The following is a 20,971-nucleotide window of genomic DNA, read 5'->3' on the forward strand; positions in this document are numbered from 1 at the left end:
ACATTATACTATCAATATGACATCTTAGCTCTATACAAGTCCGGATTGGCATGCACATCACCTTATATATGTTTCCTTGCCAATTGCCAGCATACTTTCCCTAATGAAACCGTATCCCAGTGTTCAGTGGTTACACTAGGGATTCCTATAGTTCTTTACCCAGGAGATACATCCCTGTTTTCATTAATCCAAAGATAAAGGGAAAAATAGTATTTCTATCTTAATAGGACATTCCAATACCAAAGATCCACCAGCACTGATATCAGTACAGCAGGCTTTGTCGAACAAAATCACATTTTAATGTCAACAAAAATCTTTCAGTGACCCTTGAAATCATATTCAAAGTGTATATGAAATGTTGTCCTTTATGCAACTAGCCCTTGAGTCTCTGACCCAAATGGTGAAGGACATACTGGCTCTTGACTACTTATTAGCTGGGTAAGAAGGTGTTTGTGCCATTCAGGGTGTATCCTGCTATGTGTGCATTTTTAAGTATGAATAAGTACAGTCAAAACTACAATAAATAGGCCCAGAGCTAAAAGTCTTTCATGACATAACCAAATCTTCCATCAGATTTCCTAAAATCAGAGATAACCTGATCTATCCCTTTGGTTATTGCCCACAAAGTGGTACCTTTGGTTAGACTGGGTTCCAAACCTTCATCATATGCCCAATATGACTCTTCCTGTTGTCATTTTGGTCATAGTTTGCCTTCTACTGCTAAGTCAAGCTTATTTTAATATCTTCACAGTCATGAACACAAGTATTATGCATCCCAAATAGTGTTATTAATGATGAGAAATCACGGAGTCCTCACTCTCTCAACTGTTCACCTTCTTGGTGGAACCTGTTCCCTTGGTACTCCTCCATATGTCCCCCTGATGACATGCTATTCCTTTTCTAGGACCTGTGAGTATAATGAATCAATTTCACTTTTATATACCTCTCCATGATGTTATTCTTTGTCTGACCCTGACTGATAATAAAAAAAAATAATTTTTAAGTATTGTAATTACTCCTTGTAACGTAAGATATAAGCAAAACTGTCACTGGATGAGAAGCAAAAACATTACTCTGGTGTAAGTTCATTTGCTTATACAAAGAGGAAGTCTACTACTTATGAAATAGGGGGAAAGATCCCCGATGTATAAAAAGGTAGAGTTTAGCTAATATAAGGAAGAAATACTGAGAAAGCCCTTACCTATCCCAGGTATTCATGGCCTAACTAAAACCTAAACCAGAGCAAAAGACCCAAGAAAGCCTTTCTGTATGTCATGAGACTTCATTCTATAGCTATGAGGCAGCAAAAGTATGGAGAGTCCCCCTCTCCCTGCCTGTCCCCGTTGCTCACATAGAAATGAATGATCTACTGAAAGATTAGAGTAGAACAAGAACACTGATAAAAATTCTCAATCTGAAAAAAAACTTTCAATCTGAAACTAAGTGCAATGTATTATCAGTCTACCACTAAGGAATTTGAAGTCTGTAAAAGAGGAAATGTAGTTACACCAGCAAATCAACCCCAATCAGCTTGACTAATTACTAGAACGACCTAATTTCTCTCATTAATGGCTTTATCCAAAATAAAGCATGCCCATTGCAGTGTGTAAATATTATTTATCCTAGCCTTTTCTGATATGCTGTATATAACTTTATTCATAAATTATAAAGCACATTAAGCAAAAAAGTAAGCCAAAAAAATTGCTAAGAGATAAATTAGTCTATAGGAACTAATATAGCATCTGGTGGACCAGATGCTAACTATCTGAGACTTAATAACTGGGATAACTATGCTAAAAGATGTATGAAAGGAAAACAATATGTATTAACAAAAAATTTAAGCAGAAGAATGGAAACCAGAAGACATAGTGAAATATAAATACTAAAATTAAAACATATTACACCAGAGATGAAGAACTTCTTCAATGGCTACATGAGCAGATCAGACAGAAGAGAAAAAAAAATGAGAGAATTTGATTCTAAGTTGATATAAGTGATAAAAACTAAAATGAAAAAGAAAATAAGTAAACATATAAAATGAAAGACCCACGGCCCTTGAGAAGCAATAGATACTAATATATATGCAATTGGAATCTCAAAAGGAGAAGAAAAAAAAAAGGTAGAAGAAATAGTTGAAAATATAATGATTCAGTATTTTCCCAAATTACTAAATGATAGTAAACCACAAATTTGTGAAATTCAGAAAACCTAAAAAAAAATAAACACAAATTTAATACACATAGTCAAACGAATGAAAACCAAGAAAAAGAAGATATCTTGAAATTAACCAAAGAAAAAATTATAAGAATGGCAGCAGAATTTTTGTTGTATACAATAATAGTCAGAATACTATGAAATGACATCTGTAGAGTGCTAAAACACAAACAAAAATAAAATTCAGAAAATAAAACCTCGTTAACTAAGTAGTCTAAAGGTTATTACATGAAGTGATAAAATTATTACAAAGTGAATTGTGATTAGTTAGAATATAAATTTAAATTCTATCCTAGCATAATGACTACAAAATAGGAAAAACTGATAACAACAGTAAGGATAAAATAGAATTATAAAAATTAATAAATTCATTCAAATGAATACAGGAAAAAGGTTGAGGAGAAAGAGCCAAGAAGATATAGAAACAACAGAAAAACTAAAGCAGGATAGAAACTTTAAACATAGAAACAAATTGTATTAAAAGTAAGTAATCTAATGATTCCATTGAAAATATCTATTTTCAAAATAGAAAAAAAAAACAAAAACACGAGACCACACTATAAATGGTCTATAGTAGCCCACTTGAAATAAATACAAAAAAGGATAATTAAAAATGAATGGATAAAAAATTATATACCATTAAGTCTCATCGAAAGAAAGCTTGAGTGACTATATTATAATACACAAATAGATTAGAACCAGGAATAAGGATGGATGTTTACCAATAAATTAATTTTTTAAAAATGTTTATTTATCTTGAGAGAGAGAGAGTGTGTGCACATGACGGGGGGGGGGGGGGGACAGAGAGAGAGGGAGAGAGAATCCCTAGTAGGTTCCATGCTGCTCCATGAACCGTGAGACCATGACCCGGGCCAAAATCAGGAGTTGGGCACTTAACTGACTGAGCTACCCAGATGCCCCACAGTAAATTCTATTAGTAATTAAAGAAATAAACAATATTACTATCTCTTTAAGAAATTAAAGTAATTCTTCTCAAATTGTTTATGACAGCAACACTATAATTGTATAAAAGATTGCTATGATTTTATAAGAAATAGAATGAAAAACTAACATAAATCATAAATATTGAGCCAATATCCTTAATTAAATATTAACAAATGAAATTCAGCAATACATATATAATTATAATATGGATTTTATTCCCAAAATACAAGTTGGGTTTCACATCCCCAAATAAATCAGTGTCACTAATTTATTAAAAGTTAAAAGTTATACTCATTAACAGATGTCAAGACACACAATGAAATTCAATATTCGTTTATGATTAAAAACTTTTGTAAACTAGAAATAGAAAGGAGTTTCTCAAACAAACAAAATGCGTTTACATAAAACCTTCAGCTTAGAAGATTGTGATAGACAAACCATATGGTGAGTCCCATTGATCCCCACCTACTAATGTGTATGCTTTTGTGCAATCCCCACCCACTGAGTGTGGGAGGAACATGAGACTTCCTTATAATCATCAGAATGTGGTACAGGTGATGGAATGCTTCTCCCATCATACTGTGCTGTGTAATATACTATATTATCACTCTGGAGATTGAGGTTGTTCTTGCATGCTTAATGCAATAAGCAGACATGGGGCACCAGGGTGACTCAGTGGGTTAAGTTATGGACGTCGGCTCAGGTTATGATCTCGCAGTTTGTGGGTTCAAGCCCCATGTTGGGGTCTGTGCTGACAGCTCAGAGCCTGGAACCTGTTTCAGATTCTGTGTCCTCTTCTTTCTCTGCCCTGCCCACTTGCGCTCTGTCTCTCAAAAAAGAATAAATATTAAAAAAAAAAGTGTTAATGTAATAAGCAGACATGATATAGAAGCCCACTTGACTCGGAACTACATCTAGCCTCAAGGCTGAAGACAGCCTCCAGCCAATAGTCGAAAACATCTGGGGCCTTCATCAGGTATTCACAAGGAATTTAATCCTGCCAACAACTTGAATGAAATTGGAGGTGGATTTTTCCCCATTGGTGCCTCCAGATGAGATAGAAAGCCTGACAAGTCTATCAGATTGACCCTGATCAGAAGAACCATTTACCCATGCCCAGATTCATGACCAACAGAAAGTATAAGATAATAAAAACGTATTGATTTAACCTGATAATTTCTCAGTAACTTGTTACACAGGAGTAGAAAACTAACAAAGTCGTATCTAATGGTGAAAGAGCAAACATGTTCTCGCAAGACTCAAGATACAGCAAGAATGTGCAGGTCCTAATCATTATAAATGACCAGAAAAATAATTACACATACAAGAAGGAACACAAACAAAACAGTGTCTATTTATTTATACACAACATGATTATATATGTATAGATTCCTAGGTAACCAGCTTTTACCATTTAATTTCTATAAACATCTATGTTGTACCACGATCCATAGCAATTTTTAGTTTCATTTTGAATAAATTAAACATTCATTGAGCAATATAGCTTTAAATGGAAAGATTATACGTACCAAAAATTAACTCCTTTCGGATACCATTCAAGTTCTAAATTTTAAAATATTTATAATTTTATTAACTCATGTAATTATTATATGTTGGGCTTAGATAATTTCAAAATTTTCTTAGATAATTTCAAAAACAAAGAAATACCCAAAGACTATTTCAGAAATCAAGTTTATTTTGTATTTAAATTGTTGGACAAATAAAATAAATTAATATAGACTTTAATAAAGCACATACATTTTAAGAATCTTCACAAGTTACAGAAATTGCATTTAACTTTATTCTTAAGAAACTTTTAAGTTTTGGACACAATTTAAAGTTCAACTAAATGATTTATCCATTCTAAAAAGCCATTCTAAATCTCCAACTGAGAAACCCATGAGAGTCGACTAGGAAATATCTAACTTTTCTGCTGGAGGGATGACTAAACATATAAGAAAACAATTTCAGTTGGAACATCTTGTTATTTTGAGTTCTTTTTAAAAAAATCTGTTTCTCAACACTTCTTTTTGGAAAGCTATTTCTTCATTCTAGTCTTGATTTACTTTGACATTTGTGAACATGCTAATTTCCCGTTGACAGATTTTCTCCAAATCTCATTTTACTCAGCTTTGTCACTAAGCATAACGATAAGATGGTTAACAAATGAAAATAATAATAAAGATGATAATAAAAATCTTAGGTAATTTAAGCTTGGTGTTTATTCTTCCCATGCTTTTCATGTAATACATGTGCTAGAGAGTAACCATGGTCAAAGAACTATAAAATCAACTAAATTAAAAAATCAGCTACTAAATAATCAAGGGCAATGCTATTATTGCTAAAATGCTGCAAGTACAGTGTGATATTTGCCTTATAAAATTAAGCTTCACATTATTTTGTTAGTATTCTTAAAGTTTGTACATATATTACAGTATATATTTGCCTGTAGCCATAAAAAAATATTTATTTCTTTTTGTGCCAAACACTTATCAAAAGCTCCACAACCCAGAAAAAAATTGACAGTGTAGGAGGTTCACAGGCATAAGTAGATAAGAAGTTACATTTAGTTTTTCTAAAAACTTTACTTTTTAACAGACTTCAATCAAGATCTCTTTTGTAATGTCTTTTGTGCTTTGCATCCAAAATGCACACCAAAATGAGATTCATTTTTCATTATATCATTGTCATTTCAGAGCATAAAAATGCAGAATTAGCATCAGCATTAGTTCCACAAAGTACTTTCTTCAGATTAAAAGTCAGCAAATTATTGTAAACAACATGATTTAATTCATTGGCAGTGATATTTTTGGCAGCTCAGTCACTGTTAGAGTTATGTTAGAATTATTTTTTTTTTATTAGCAGGCATGATGTAAGTGATGTGAGAAACAACTGTGAAATTATAATCTGCATAATAGACAATTCTGAAACAGTTATTTTTCCTGTTTCCATGTGCTTTTGAGAATGTGAAAATAAATTTAACTTCCAAGCATTCTTCATATTTTTTTCTGTAGTAACTAGGAATACCAAATGTTCATTTGTGATAGCAATACAACTCAAAACACACACACACACAGACACACACGCACACACGCACACAATCCAGGGATTTATATAAGCAGAATTGATGGGATAATAAAATACTGTTTGCATAGGAGCTCAGTTGCTTTTTGAGTAAACTTTCTAGATATTTAACAATCTGGCCAAAGACTTTCTCTAAGCACTGAAGGTTTTGGGTTGGGGTAGATAATTTGACTCTTCAGTATAATTACTCTCTGAAATTTACAGGTTATATGTTTCAAAACTTCATAATTTTGATTTTGTCAAAGTAGAATTCTATTAAAATTGTATAATCTATAGATGGACAGATGAAGTCCAAAACTATTAAAATCACAAATATCTCCAATAACTGTAATAAAATGCTCTTGTAGAAATAGAAACATAATTGATGTTTAAACATTTAAATAACTTATGCATTAACAGAATTATATAGAAATAAAAAATGAAAGTTGTAAACAGATGTGTATTATTTTTAAATAATCTAGGATAAAAAATTTCTAAACCTTTAAGACTATGATCATTTCATATTTAGACTATATGCCTAGTTTTAATGTTTAAAGTGGAATACATTTGATGACTTTAATCAAAATATATATGCACCTGGGAGTCTCTTTTGGCAGACATAATTTGCCTTGAAATTCACTTGAGGGGCGCCTGGATAGCTCAGTGGGTTAAACGTCTGTCTTCCGCTCAGGTCATGATCACGGTTAGTGGGTCCCAGCCCTGAGTCCGACTCTGTGCTGACAGCTCAGAGCCTGGAGCCTGCTTCGGATTCTGTCTCCCTCTCTCTCTGCCCCTTCCCTGCTGATGCTCTGTCTCTGTCTCTCAAAAATAAATGAATGTTCAAAAAAAATTCACTTGAAAGTAACCCCTTCAAAAACCATACAAATATGTATTGAATCCATACGATGGAAAAGACGTAAGACATTTTCCATGCAGGTACTTCAAATCTAAGTGATAGGATGACACAAGGAAATAATAGAAGGCATACAAAATGGGATATAATTTTTATCATGAGGATAAATCTTCCAGAAAGGCAGGAATATAGAGGCTGAAATGTGGTCAGAGACATGATACCACTCATCGTTCTTCCTTCCTTCAGCAGAGAATATGCCTCATTTTCTTAAAACTCAGTACATATTTTCCAGCATTTTTAAACATTTATTTATTTTTGAGAGACCAAGAGAGACAGAGTGCGAGTGGGAGAGGGGCAGAGAGCGTGGGAGACACAGAGCCCCTTGGAAAGATAATGTAATTTGGGGGCATAAAAGTACAGTATTAAGTCAGTAATTAAAGTTTGCCAATTTATTTGATTTATATTTTTTCAGATAATGCCACCATCATTCAGCTCCCAAGCTACTTTGTTCTGTCATGATCAGTCTCTTCTACTCTTTTTTTTTTTTTTTTTTTTTTTTTAACATTTTTTATTTATTTTTTGGACAGAGAGAGACAGAGCATGAACGGGGGAGGGGCAGAGAGAGAGGGAGACACAGAATCGGAAACAGGCTCCAGGCTCCGAGCCATCAGCCCAGAGCCTGACGCGGGGCTCGAACTCACGGACCGCGAGATCGTGACCTGGCTGAAGTCGGACGCTTAACCGACTGCGCCACCCAGGCGCCCCAATCTCTTCTACTCTTATGGTCACCTCTTCTCAATAAGATCTTATAAAGTTGCCTAATTAAATTGGACATTTTATGTAACCCTACTATGGATGCTTGAGTGTGTGTGTGTGTGTGTGTGTGTGTGTGTATGTATGTTCAGTTTCACCAATGCGTACCTCATGAAATGTTATAATCATAGAATGTGAAAAAAGTTCAAAATAATACAAGGAACTGCTTCATGTCTTTTTATTGGGTGATGAACTACTTTGTGACTACTAAATGTATTAAAAAAATCAACAGAAAGACAACAGGATCTGAGCAAGTACTTGAACTACACAGTAGCTTCCATATGTTGATGTTCCTAGCATGACAAGAAATGTATTAAGTAATTTTTAGTTTCCTTAAAACTTTCAGAAATCAGCATCATTATCTTCATTTTGTGTTTGGAGACACTGAGGCCAAAATCATTAGATATATACAAAACATCACACCCCAGTTCATTGAGAGAAATTGGAGTCAAATAAATGTCAACTAGCTTTATACTTGATATTTATTTAAAGAAAGAAAAATGGACCATTATATATAATTCCTCTATCCTTAATATCACTGTCATTAAAATTTATATTTATGTTTTGCGTAATTTTCCAGTATGCCAAAGGACCTATCAATTAAGTTAAAAGAAATCAGTGAACACATTGTCAAAGCAAGTGTTTAAGCAAAACAAGAATGAGTGAAGTAACACTTTTCAATAAGTTGTAACAGTGTATGAATCCATCCAAAGATAGTAATTTAAAGTGCAAATTATTTTTAAATATAGTGCCACTTCAATAAATAAATACCACAAATATGCAATTTTCTAGATACAGCGTTATAAACAGCAATGCCACTCTTCAAATTGGGCTCTTTTGTTGTAGTTACATTAACTTGTAAATAAAATTGGGTTTTCTCTGACTCCATAACAACAGAAACAGATAATCAAACACATATAAAACAGCTTATAATTAAGCTAGGTATACCACACAAATGACATTTTTATTCTACACCTTTAATATATTGTGCTTCACCTAATTACTAAATTCTTTAGGTATCTCATTAATTTTACCGAGGTAAGAAAAGATAAAGAAGAATGTAAATAGAATGTAAAAGAAGGAAAAAAAGAAGGACTAAAACTTTATTGTTATATTTTTAGTTAAAGAATACATTTAAGTATATCTTTTCTCTAAGATAAGTAATATATTACTGAAAGTGTATGTCTGTTTATAGATGAATGCATATATGTGTGTGGAAACAGGTTTGTATGTATATCACACACACATATACTATATTGTGATTAACATAGTATAAATATGCGTTTTCTTTCACAGATAATCTTCTAGGTATTTTTAGGTTTCAGATAAAAATAATTGAAATACAGCATGTTTTTGGCCATAATAATCCCTTTCATAAATGAAGTGTTACCTACTATCTCCCAAGAAAGTAAATAAAATTCTTATTTATTGCTGAATACATCTTTGAATTATGCCTATCCTTATATCAGTGTAGTAAAATATACACATATTGACTATATATAATGATATACATCTTTAATATATATCACAAAATATGTATAGAGATTATATATTTATAATTAAAGAAGCACAAATAGTTGTAAATTATGTTCCTCATTTCTGAAACTGGTTATGAATCTGTATTTGGTATCTATGATTTCCCTGTTTTACGAATCATTTCACGTTCTACTTGACTTTAGACATTAATTCTGATGCTTCTCCTTTTTGCTTCAACCTGATGAAATAACTTAAACATTTATTCTGAAGACTGTGAGTTATCAATGATCTTGTAAATATTGCAGTCTTTAAAATCACACCTGAAAATGTAAAAATTGTAAAATCACACCTAAACATGATATAGATTGTCCTGGTGTCAGATATTCTCCACCTTGAACCCATTGGTTAAAAATTTATGTATGCATATATATATATATATATATATATATCTATATATAATGTATATATATGTATATATGTGTGTGTATGTGTACATATATATATGTGTGTGTGTGTGTGTGTGTGTGTGTGTGTATCCCCTTGATTTCCATGACAACTGCTTCAGAAAATGCAATTACTTGCTTCTTTGCTGCTTTGAAGACCCGAAGAACAAAAATGACTGTGTGTTACTCTCAACATTTGTTTCAATGGAGTTATGATTGGGGCATTTAGGAGAACTAGGAACTCTATTAGTTTTTACATTTTTTAATTATTTTTTTAAATTTTAATTCCAGTATAGTTAATACACAATGTTATATTCGCTTCAGGTGTACAATACAGTGATTCAACGATTCTATTAGGAGAGTGAGGACCTCTAACCCAGCAACACAGATTGGGGTAATAGGAAACAAATTTTGCAAATGGACTACACCAGGCAAGTGTGAGCTGCATTCAGTTTACTTTTTTTTTTTTCTTACAGGGGGTTGAATAGTGGCCTCTCAAAATATATGCATTTTTCCTTAACTTCCAAAACCTATGAATGTGACTTTATTTAAAAAGGGTCCTTGCAGGGGGGCCGAGGTGGCTCAGTCAGTTAAGCATCTGACTTCGGCTCAGGTCATGATCTCACAGTTTGTGAGTTCAAGGACAGCTCAGAGCCTGGAGCCTGCTCCAGATTCTATGCCTCATTCTCTCTCTGCCCCTCACCCACTTGTGCTCTGTCTCTCTCTGTCTCTCAAAATTAAATGAAAAAAATATTTTTAAGGGTCTTTGTAGGTATAATTAATTTAAAAATCTTGAAATGAGGTCATTCTGAATTATTCAGATGGGCCCTAAATCCAATGTTCTTATAAGAGACTCTGAAGACGAAGAGGTAATCTGAACATGAAGGGAGAGATTGTGGTGATGTAAGAAAGAAAGCCCAGGAATGCCAGAAGTCACCTAAAGAGTCTCCCAAGTAGTATGACCTTGCTAAACCTTGAATTCTGACTTCCCCCGTTCTGAAATGTGATAGAATAAATTTCTGTTGTTTAAGCCACCTACAGGGTGCCTGGGTGGCTCGGTTGAGCGTCGACTTTGGCTCAGGTCATGATCACGGTTCATGAGTTCAAGCCCGCATCATTCTCTGTGCTGACAGCTCCGAGCCTGGAGCCTGCTTCAGATTCTGTGTCTCCCTCTCTCTCTGTCCCTCCCCCACTTGTGCTCTGTCTCTCCCTCTCAAAATAAATGAACATTAAAAAAAAATGTTTTAAAAAGCCACCCAGTTGGTGGTATTTGTTACAGCATCTCTAGAAAACTAATGTGGTTCTCATTTATGTGTATTTTGTCTTTAAAACAACACATAGATTTCTCACTAGTTAACTAACATCCGATACTTTGTATAACACAACTGCAAGGTGTTGTCACAAACTTGGTGCCATGAAAGAACCATTCTATAATAATATCAGGCTATTTGTTTGTAAGTCATAAGGTACTTGGTAAAGCCAGTGAGTTTTATAAATATGAACCCATTTCCCCTTTTTCAAAAATATAATATGAGAAATGGAAATGCACCATTATAGGGTTCTTAGACCACATGTCGAATTGTATAATGTCACTTGAAGATACAATATAATGAAAATATAAACTATAAGCTGTACTGAGACTACTGAAATAACAAGATTTATCGTAAATAAAACTACAAAGTATATAAAATGGAAAATAAAAATCACTCAATTGATCCAAAAGAATACAGAAAAAAAAAAAGAACTAGATCAAAGAAGAGTTATGATAAATCAAAACCAAACTTACAAAGTTTTGAATCAAATTATGAATAATAATATTCTCTTTGGGGGCTCCTGAGTGGCTCAGTCAGTGGAGCATCCAACTCTTGATTTCAGCTCAGGGTCATGATCCCAGGGTCGTGGAAGAGTTCAACTCCGGTTATGATCCCAGGGACATGGGATTAAGCCCCATGTCAGACTCCGTGCTGAGCTTGGAGCCCGCTTGGGGTACTACCTCCCTCTCTTTCCCTCTGTCCCTCTCTTCTGATTGCACCCTCTCTCTCTAAAAAAAAATAAAATAAAAATAATAAATAAATTAAAAGTAATAATATTCACTTCAGATGTATAGGTCCTTAACAACTAAATTAAGGGGTTGAGATGATCAGATTGGATTCAAAAACAAAATCCATCTATAGGTGGCCTACACGAAACTCACTTTAAATATACAGACAAAATAGGTCAAGAGTTAAAGATGGAAAATGATATGCCATACTTCTGTTAATCCCAAGAAAAATAGAAAGTTATTATTGACATAAAAAAAAATAGCATTTCAGAGCAAAAAATGCCAGGTTGAAGAGAGTTTCATAATGATAAGGGAGTCAATTAACCAATCATATTTATGCACTCAAGTGCAGATTCACAGAGGATACAGAGAACAACGTCTTCAAGATCTATCAAAAGACAATTCGACAATTATAGTCAAAGATCTTAACTTAGAAAAATATAGGCATATAAAAGACTTAAACAATACTGTCATCTTTTATGTAATTTATGTAATTCGTCTAGCAACAGTACAATAGAAAACCACATGGCAATTTTGCCAAAATAGACTATATATAGGACATAAAATAAGTCTTAACAAACTAAATTAATTTGACATAAATGAATGTTCTCTGTCCAAAGTAGAATTAAATTGGAAATCATGAGAAACCTCCAAATATTTTAAGTTTAAATGGACTTTTAAATAAGTGATGCATCAGTATTTAAGTCAGAGGAGTTAAAAAAGCATTTTGTATTATACGACAATGAAAATACACCATATCAAATTTGTGGTATGCAGTTTCTTAGTAGAAAATTTATAACACAAATTCTTATATTAGAAAAGAAGAAAGATCTTAAGCCAATGACCTCAGCTTCTGCCTTAAGACCAATGACATATATGAGAAAATGGGACACTAAGTGATCAGAAGAAGGAAAATCATAAACATCAGAGTGGAAATCAATGAAATAGAAAACAGAAAACTCAATAGAAAAAGAAAATGAAAACAACAATATGTTCTTTTTGAAGATAAATATTAGTTACAAACTTCTGATTAGGAAAAAATATGGAAGACACAAATTACCAAAATCAGAAATGAGAAAGGAAACATGACCAGAGATCCTTCAGAAATGAAAATGATTTTAAGAAAATATTGTGGACATCTTTATATCAACAAATCAGACAATTTAGATAAGATGACATCAATATTTCTCATTCACAGATGCAATATCATCAACAAAATATTAGCAAATTGGATCTGGAAATATATACAAAGGATCCTATACAAACTAAGTGGGAATTATACCAAGAATACAAAGATGATTTAATAGTGAAAAAAAGTAATGCAATGTACAATATCATAGAATAAAAGACAAAAATTACAAGATTTCAAATAGATGAAGAAAAATAACTTGTAAAAAATTGTAACCATTATGATAAAATTCTCAGCAAACTGTGTAGAAAATCCCAAAAAATCTACAAAAAGTTCCCAGCTCTAATAAATGATCATAGATTGAACAAATGCAAAAGTCAGTGGTTTTCTTATATACTAGCAATGAAATTTGTAATTTGAGATAAAAAGCCATTTTTAGTAGCTACATGTTATATGGCATATATTATATGCCACTTATAATAACACCAAAAGATGAAATACTTAAGGACATATTTTATAAAATAATAATCATTTTATTATGATTAAGTCAGTTAAGTCTCAAAATTCTTGGTTTGGCTCAGGTCATGATCCCAGGGTTTTTGAGTTTGAGCCTTTGCTCAGCACTGAGTGCATAGCCTGCTTGGGATTCTCTGTCTCTAGCTCTCTCTCTGCCCCTCCCCCACTTGCATACATGCACTCTCTAAAAATAAATAAATAAACATAAAAAAAGAGCCAATATTGTTAACATGTAATTTCTTCCTAATTTATCTACAGATTCAAACCTAATCCTAATCAAATACAGGCAATATAATTTGTATCAATCATCAAGTTGATTCTAACATTTGTATGGCAAGATAGCCTAAAGTAGTCAAAAAAGTATAAAAGGGGCACCTGGGTGGCTCAGTTGGTTAAGTGTCCAACTTCAGGCTCAGGTCATGATCTCACAGTTTGTGAGTTTGAGCCCTGCGTCCGGCTCTGTGCTGACAGCTCAGAGCCTGGAGCCTGCTTCAGATTCTGTGTCTCCCTCTCTCTCTGCCCCATCCCCACTCATGCTCTGTCTCTCTCTGTCTTTAAAATAAATAAAAAACATTAAAACTTTTTTTTTTAAAAAAGTATAAAAGAAATTGAACAAAGCTGGTAGATACATACTGCTCAAATTTTAAGGCTTACTATAAAGCTGTAAGACATCATGGTGTTGACCAAAAAGAAAAAAAAAAATATATATATATGTATATATATGTAAATGTATATGTATATGTGTGTGTATACACACACACACACACACACATATATATATATATATATTTATATGCATATATAAATCAAACATAATACAGAGGCTGGAAAGATAGCCACACAATACAGTCAACTGACCTTTGACTAGAACTAAAGACAATCCAACATAGAAATAATAGTCTTTTAAACATATGAGGCTGGAAAAATTGGATGTCCATGTTTCTTAATAAAAGAATCTAGACACAGACTTACAGACTTTACATCTCTCACAAAAATTAACTCAAATGGATCATAGACTCAAATGTTACATTAAAAAAATACTTCTAGAAGAAACATTAATTATCTATGTAACCTTGGGTTTATGATGTGTTTTGAAATAAAACATCAAAAACTTGATATATGAAATAAAATATTTATAAGTTGGACTTTATTAAAATGAAAAACTTTTGCTCTGCAAAAGCAAATGTTAAAAAAAAACAAACACACTGGGGCACCTGGGTGGCTCAGTGGGCTAAGTGTCTGACTTTGGCTGGGGTCGTGGTCTCCTGGTTTGTGAGTTCAAGCCCCACATCAGGCTCTATGCTGACAGCTCGGAGCCTGGAGCCTGCTTTGGATTCTGTGTTTCCCTCTCTCTCTGCCCTTCCCCGACTCGTGCTCTGTCTCTCTCTCAAAAATAAATAAACATTAAAAACAATTTAAAAATTAAAAAAAAAAACAAAAAAAACCAAACACAAGTCACAGGCACGGATAATATACTTGCAAAACATACATCTGATAAAGGAGTATACCCAAAATATTCCAAGAGTACTTAATTCTCACCCAAAAGAAAACACATAACCCAGTTAAACTTCAATTAAAAAATAAGCAACAGATCTGAGCAGACATTTCACCAAAGAAGATAAACAGATGGCAAATAAACACATAAAAAGATGCTTAGCATCATTAGTCATAGAGAATTGTGAAGTCAAACAAAATTTAGATATCGCTACATCATTATTGGAATGGCTAAGATCCAAAAAGCTGACAATACCAACACCAAATACAGATGAAGAGACAGAACAACTGAAACTCGTATTCGTTGCTGGTACAAATGCAAAATGGTACAGCATTTTTGAAGATTTGGCAGTTTCTTATACAACTGAACATAATCTTGCAATACGATCAAGCTATTGGGCTCTTAAATATTTATTTAACTGATTTGAAAATTTATTTCCACACAAAACCTTCATGCAAAATTTATATCAGCTTTATTCATAATTGCACACAAAAAAAAAAACTTAAACAAGTTGATCTTAAATCTGTAAATAGTGTACTTCCATAAAAAGGATTACTATTTTATGATATAAAAAATAGATGCTGAGAATTCAGGAGTGCTCTTGTTGTGATGAGAACAAGGTATTGTATGGAAGTGTTGATTCACTATATTGGACACCTGAAACTAATATTACACTTTATGTTAAATAACTGGAATTTAAATAAAAATTTAAAAAAGATAACAAAACAAGATGTCAGGCCATGAAATACAAAGAAGAAAGGTCTGCATGTTATAGTTTTTCATGAATAGGGTATGCTGGGGAAAACACAACTATAAAAGGTCAGTTGAGTGCCAGGGGGTCAGAAGGAGGAGGAAGGATTGAAATGGTGGAACACAGAGAATTTTTTTTTGGATAGTGAAACTATTCTATGATACTGTAATGGCAGATACATGACAATGCATATGTCAAAACCCATAAAAATTTACAAATTAAATAGTGGACTTTATTGTACGCAAATTAGGGAATGTCACTCAGGAGACTGGTAGATTCCAGTATAAAATACAGACGATGACAAAAGAAGCTAACAATTATGTGAAATAGCTACTTGGAGGATGGTGGGCAGAAAGGTACTAAACCATGCAATTTGGAAATTAGCAGAATGTTAAGAGAAACAGAAAAAAAAAATAAAAAGCCAAAACAAAACTGTGAATAGAAATACACTCCAGTTGATAAAGTTGATTTCCATGGAAATATGGGTGAGCAATATTGGTTTTTTTGTTAATATTTATTTATTTTTGAGAGAGAGAGAGAGCGAGAGAGAGAGAAAATGAGGAGGGGAGGGGCAGACAGAGAGAGGGAGACACAGAATCCAAAGCAGACTCCAGGTTCTGAGCTGTCAACACAGAGCCTGACTCAGGCTGCAACCCCTGAACCACGAGATCATGACCTGAGCCAAAGTTGTACACTTAACTGAATGAGTTACCCAGGCGCCCCATCAGCAATTCTTAACGTAGCTACACATGTATACTGGAATTAAACAACTAAGAAAATGGATGGTGGATGGCAGGAACCAGGTTTATAATTGTTAGAGTGGAAACTTACAGACAAGCAATCAAAAAGGCTAGGATAATTCATATGGATTAGAGTTGGAGATATCGGTACAGTCAGGTCAGTATAATATAGATGTGGTTGGATATATAGAGAAATATTTATAGACATATGTATGTATATACATGAGTTCACATACACTTATGTTTCCTTACTCTGTCGGCTCAAAGAACCTGGAAGAAATGACACTCCAGTAGAAATAAGCACACCTAGTACATAGATCTTCATTTCTGCTACTGCTCCCCAATAAAAAGAACAGGGGTCTTTTGAGAAATATCTAATTCTGAGGCAGGAACTATATAAAATGAGCCTGGAATATCTTGTAATGTAAGAAAGTAAGGAAGTATCAAATATATACAGCTATATAGATATAGATATTTAATATATTATATCTATATATCTATATATAATATATAAATGATGTATTTTATATATTTTATATATTTTATATATATGTATGTGTGTATACATATATATATATACATATATATATATATATATATGTATATATATATGTTTATTTATTTTTTAGAGACAAAGAGAAATAGAGCATGAGCAGGAGAGGAGCAGAGAGAGAGGGAGACACAGAACCTGAAGCAGACTCCAGCCTCTGAGCTATCACCACAGAGCCAAATGCAGAGCTTGAACTCACAAACCGTGAGATCATGACCTGAGCCAAAGTTGGACACAACCAACTGAGCTACCCAGGAACTTCTCTTTTTTAAATTCTATGTTGAAGGGACATAGGAGCAACCAAAAGAGCTCCGAATAGCTGGAACTGGAACAGTTTGGACGACAAAATATTGGACTATAACCTAAAGTATAAAATAAATATCCATGAGTTCATACTGCTATAAATAAATGCTTGACCAAATCAATAACATGGGGAAAAGAGACAAATCTCCCATACAGAAGAATTCCAAATAATTTATGTAGACGTCTCACCCTTAAGGAAGAGGAACATAACTCACCACCCCGTAAGTGTGGCTCCACGTAGCGTATTTCTTCCAAAGACTACAGTCTGGAAAGGGAATAAAAAGAATAACTTTACAGTGGGGAAACCTGACAAACTATCTCAGTCATTTAGGTAAAGTCAAAATCAACAGTATTGGTGCTATCTACCCTTGAAATATTGTGATGAAATTGGTACTTTAGATCTGTACTCTTCTTCCCTGTCTAACCATGAGAAAACTTCAAATTCCAACAGAGAAACATTCGACAGAGTACCTGATGGGTAATATTCAAAATTATTAAGCTCACCAAAAACAAAGAAAGCCCGAGAAACTGGCATAGCCAGTAAAAGTTTAAGGAGACATGGCAACTATATGCAATGTGTATCCTGGATGGGATCCTGGTATTAAGGCTAGGCAACATACCCAGGTGGAGTAAGTCATATTAACACATATTTAGGGAATCTTCTACCCACCTGTGTGCATGACACCATAATCTTTACTCTTAAAATTACTTCTTCCCACTTCATTTGTTACTATACAAATTTATTTATGCATAGTTATGCCCAAAAATTGACAACATTGGTAGATTAAAAACCCACATATTTATTACCTCACAGTCTCTGTGGCCCATGAATCTGGGCAGGATTTAACCGGTTTCTCCACTTCCATCTCTCTGGAGACTGCAATCAAGGTGTTGGGTTGAAACCGCAGTCTCATCTTAGGGCTCACCTGCCATTGAACCTTCTTCCAGGCCCATGTGGTAATTAGCAGAATTTATTTTCTTGAGGTTGTGGGATGCAGAACCTCCATTTTTCATTAACCGTTAGCTAGAAGCTGCCCCCAGTCCCTTTACCTTGTTGACTATCATAAACTAAAGCCAATTTGCTGCCCAGAAATGGGCATTACACAGTGAGAGGAGATAATTCTAAAAATGGTTCTTTGAATGGTAAATTCAGCTAAGCACATAGGTAAAATAATAAGAGCTTGGAATGCAGGAAAAAGAAAAAGAAAATTATTTCCACCTTCATGAAGTTTACATTCTAGCAGTGAAATTATTTGTCACTCTCAAAAGCTCTGGAATGAAAAATAAGATCATGGATAAGACACTGTAGACTTCACTAAGAGACAGTTTGAAAATAAGTTAAAACCTCATGATTCTTGGTTCTGAGGAAGGACATTCAGAGTCTAACAAATATTTAGTAAGCTCGTATGTGTGAGACATTCTTCTAAGTAACATCCTTGTCCCTGGAATTACATTCTAGTAAAAGCAAAGAGAATAGATAAAGAAACATATATACTATGCGTGTATACATGCATATATAAGTACATGTATCATAGGTATATATAATAAACATATATTATATATTATATATAGTATATTATCATATCATATATCATCATATATATATAACATATGATAGTATATGTTTATTATATATATACACATATATATACACACACACATATTATTTTAAGAGAGTGGTGAGATCTCTGAATAAAATTGATGTTAAGGGGGAGAGGGTGCTTGAGGAGAGGCAGGTACTTTTACTCTAACAGGGCGGTCAAGGAATATATCTCGGAGAAGAGGCATTTCAGCAGAAACTTTTACGATAAGAATATAAAGTAAAACCTTGGTTTGTGAGCATAATTCATTCCAGAAACATGCTTGTAATCCAAAGCACTTGTATATCAAAGCAAATTTTTCCATTAGAAATAATGGAAAGTCAGATGATTCATTCCACAACCCAAAAATGTTCATACAAAAAGGATTACCATACTCTAATATAATACAAAATAATAAAGAAAATACAAAATACAAAGGAAAATAAACAAATTAATCTGCACTTACCTCTGAAAACCATCATGGCTGGTGTGAAGGAGAGAAGAGAGAGGAGAGTTATTATGTAGCATGACTTTCACTATCACAAACAGAATCACTGCTATCTAGATATTGGCTCAGTGGAATCTTTTTCTGCATGAGGGACATTGCCTACACTCGCAAGGATGTTGACTACACTACAGTATTAATAAACTCTTGTCATATACTGTATTTAATGTACTAGGCAATAGGAAAGCAGGAGGAAAGGGTCTCTATCTGCAGGCAGCTGGACCTAGAATGAAGCAAAGCATTCCTAAGCTCACTCTTGTATGGAAAAGCAAAGGACTGTCCCCAGGTGCTTTGAAGTGACAAAAGATACACTAGTGCCTATTGTGGGCACCTTGCAAAGTTCTGAAAAATCACTGATTGTTGCAAACACCAGTTTGCCTGAGACTGAGCATCTGAGCATGGGAGATGATAACCAACAATCCCCCAGAGAGAGAGAGAGAGAACCATTGTCTCAGTTGTAATCATGTGACATTCCGTGTCATGTACTACTCATATTTTAAGACATCACTCACTTACCAAGTTAAAATGTATTAGAGATGTTTGCTCGTCTTGCAGAACACTCGCAGAATAAGTTACTCCCAATCCAAGGTTTCACTGTACTAGAAATCTCAATTTTGCTGATGCTTTCCTGGGAGTCTAGATATGCCAAAACTCATCAAACCATACACTTTAAATGAATTGTTTATTAGATGTCAGCTATACCTCAGCAAAACTATTAAACACACACACACACACAACACACACAACACACACACACACACACAGTTTGATCCACAATGTTTCCTAGGCATGTTCAAAGACACTTGTTTCATGAGAACATAAGCTGGATGTTGTCTTGGGAATGGTTAGGGAGGCATCTTCCTAGGCCGACAGTGACAGCCTTTGTCTTGGGAATGGTTAGGGAGGCATCTTCCTAGGCCGACAGTGACAGCCTTTGGATTACAGCACAAGTGGTGATCTCTGGGTCTCTGGGGCCACAGGCTGTTAGAGAAACTCCATCTAATAGCATTTGTAAATTTGTCTCTCTGTGTGTTCGTGTTTCCCTTGGGTCACTCCTGGCTTTGCTTACAATACTGCTAAATGTGAAGCCACTATCATTACAGGCAATTAATAAGCAGTTCTATGCCCACAATTAGGTCTAAGGGACACTATCCTATAGAAGGGACATTATCCTATAGAAATCAAAGGGTGTATTTCAAAAAAGTGACAAGAGGTCTCTGGGAGAGAAATAGCAGTGGTCATGGGTCAGGAACCTGGCTGAGTCAACAAAGGCCTGAGGGCCAGATCTAGGAAATGGGAAGCATTTACCAAGGTAAATACACAGAATGAAAATTTGCTAAGCAATTTGAACATCTGCAGCCTCTGGCAGCTTCAAGAGTTCTATATCAAAAAGGCCCATATCTGGGGCCCCTGGGTGGCTCAGTCGGTTAAGCCACTGGTTTAAGTACAGTCAGTTAAGTGCTGACAGCTCAAAGCCTGAACCCTGCTTCAGATTCTGTGTTTCCATCTCTCTGCGCCCCTCCCCTGCTCAAGCTCTGTCTCTCTCACTGTCAA

This window comes from Neofelis nebulosa, chromosome 3 (assembly GCF_028018385.1).
Source record: "Neofelis nebulosa isolate mNeoNeb1 chromosome 3, mNeoNeb1.pri, whole genome shotgun sequence".
In the NCBI taxonomy this organism is placed as follows: domain Eukaryota; kingdom Metazoa; phylum Chordata; class Mammalia; order Carnivora; family Felidae; genus Neofelis; species Neofelis nebulosa.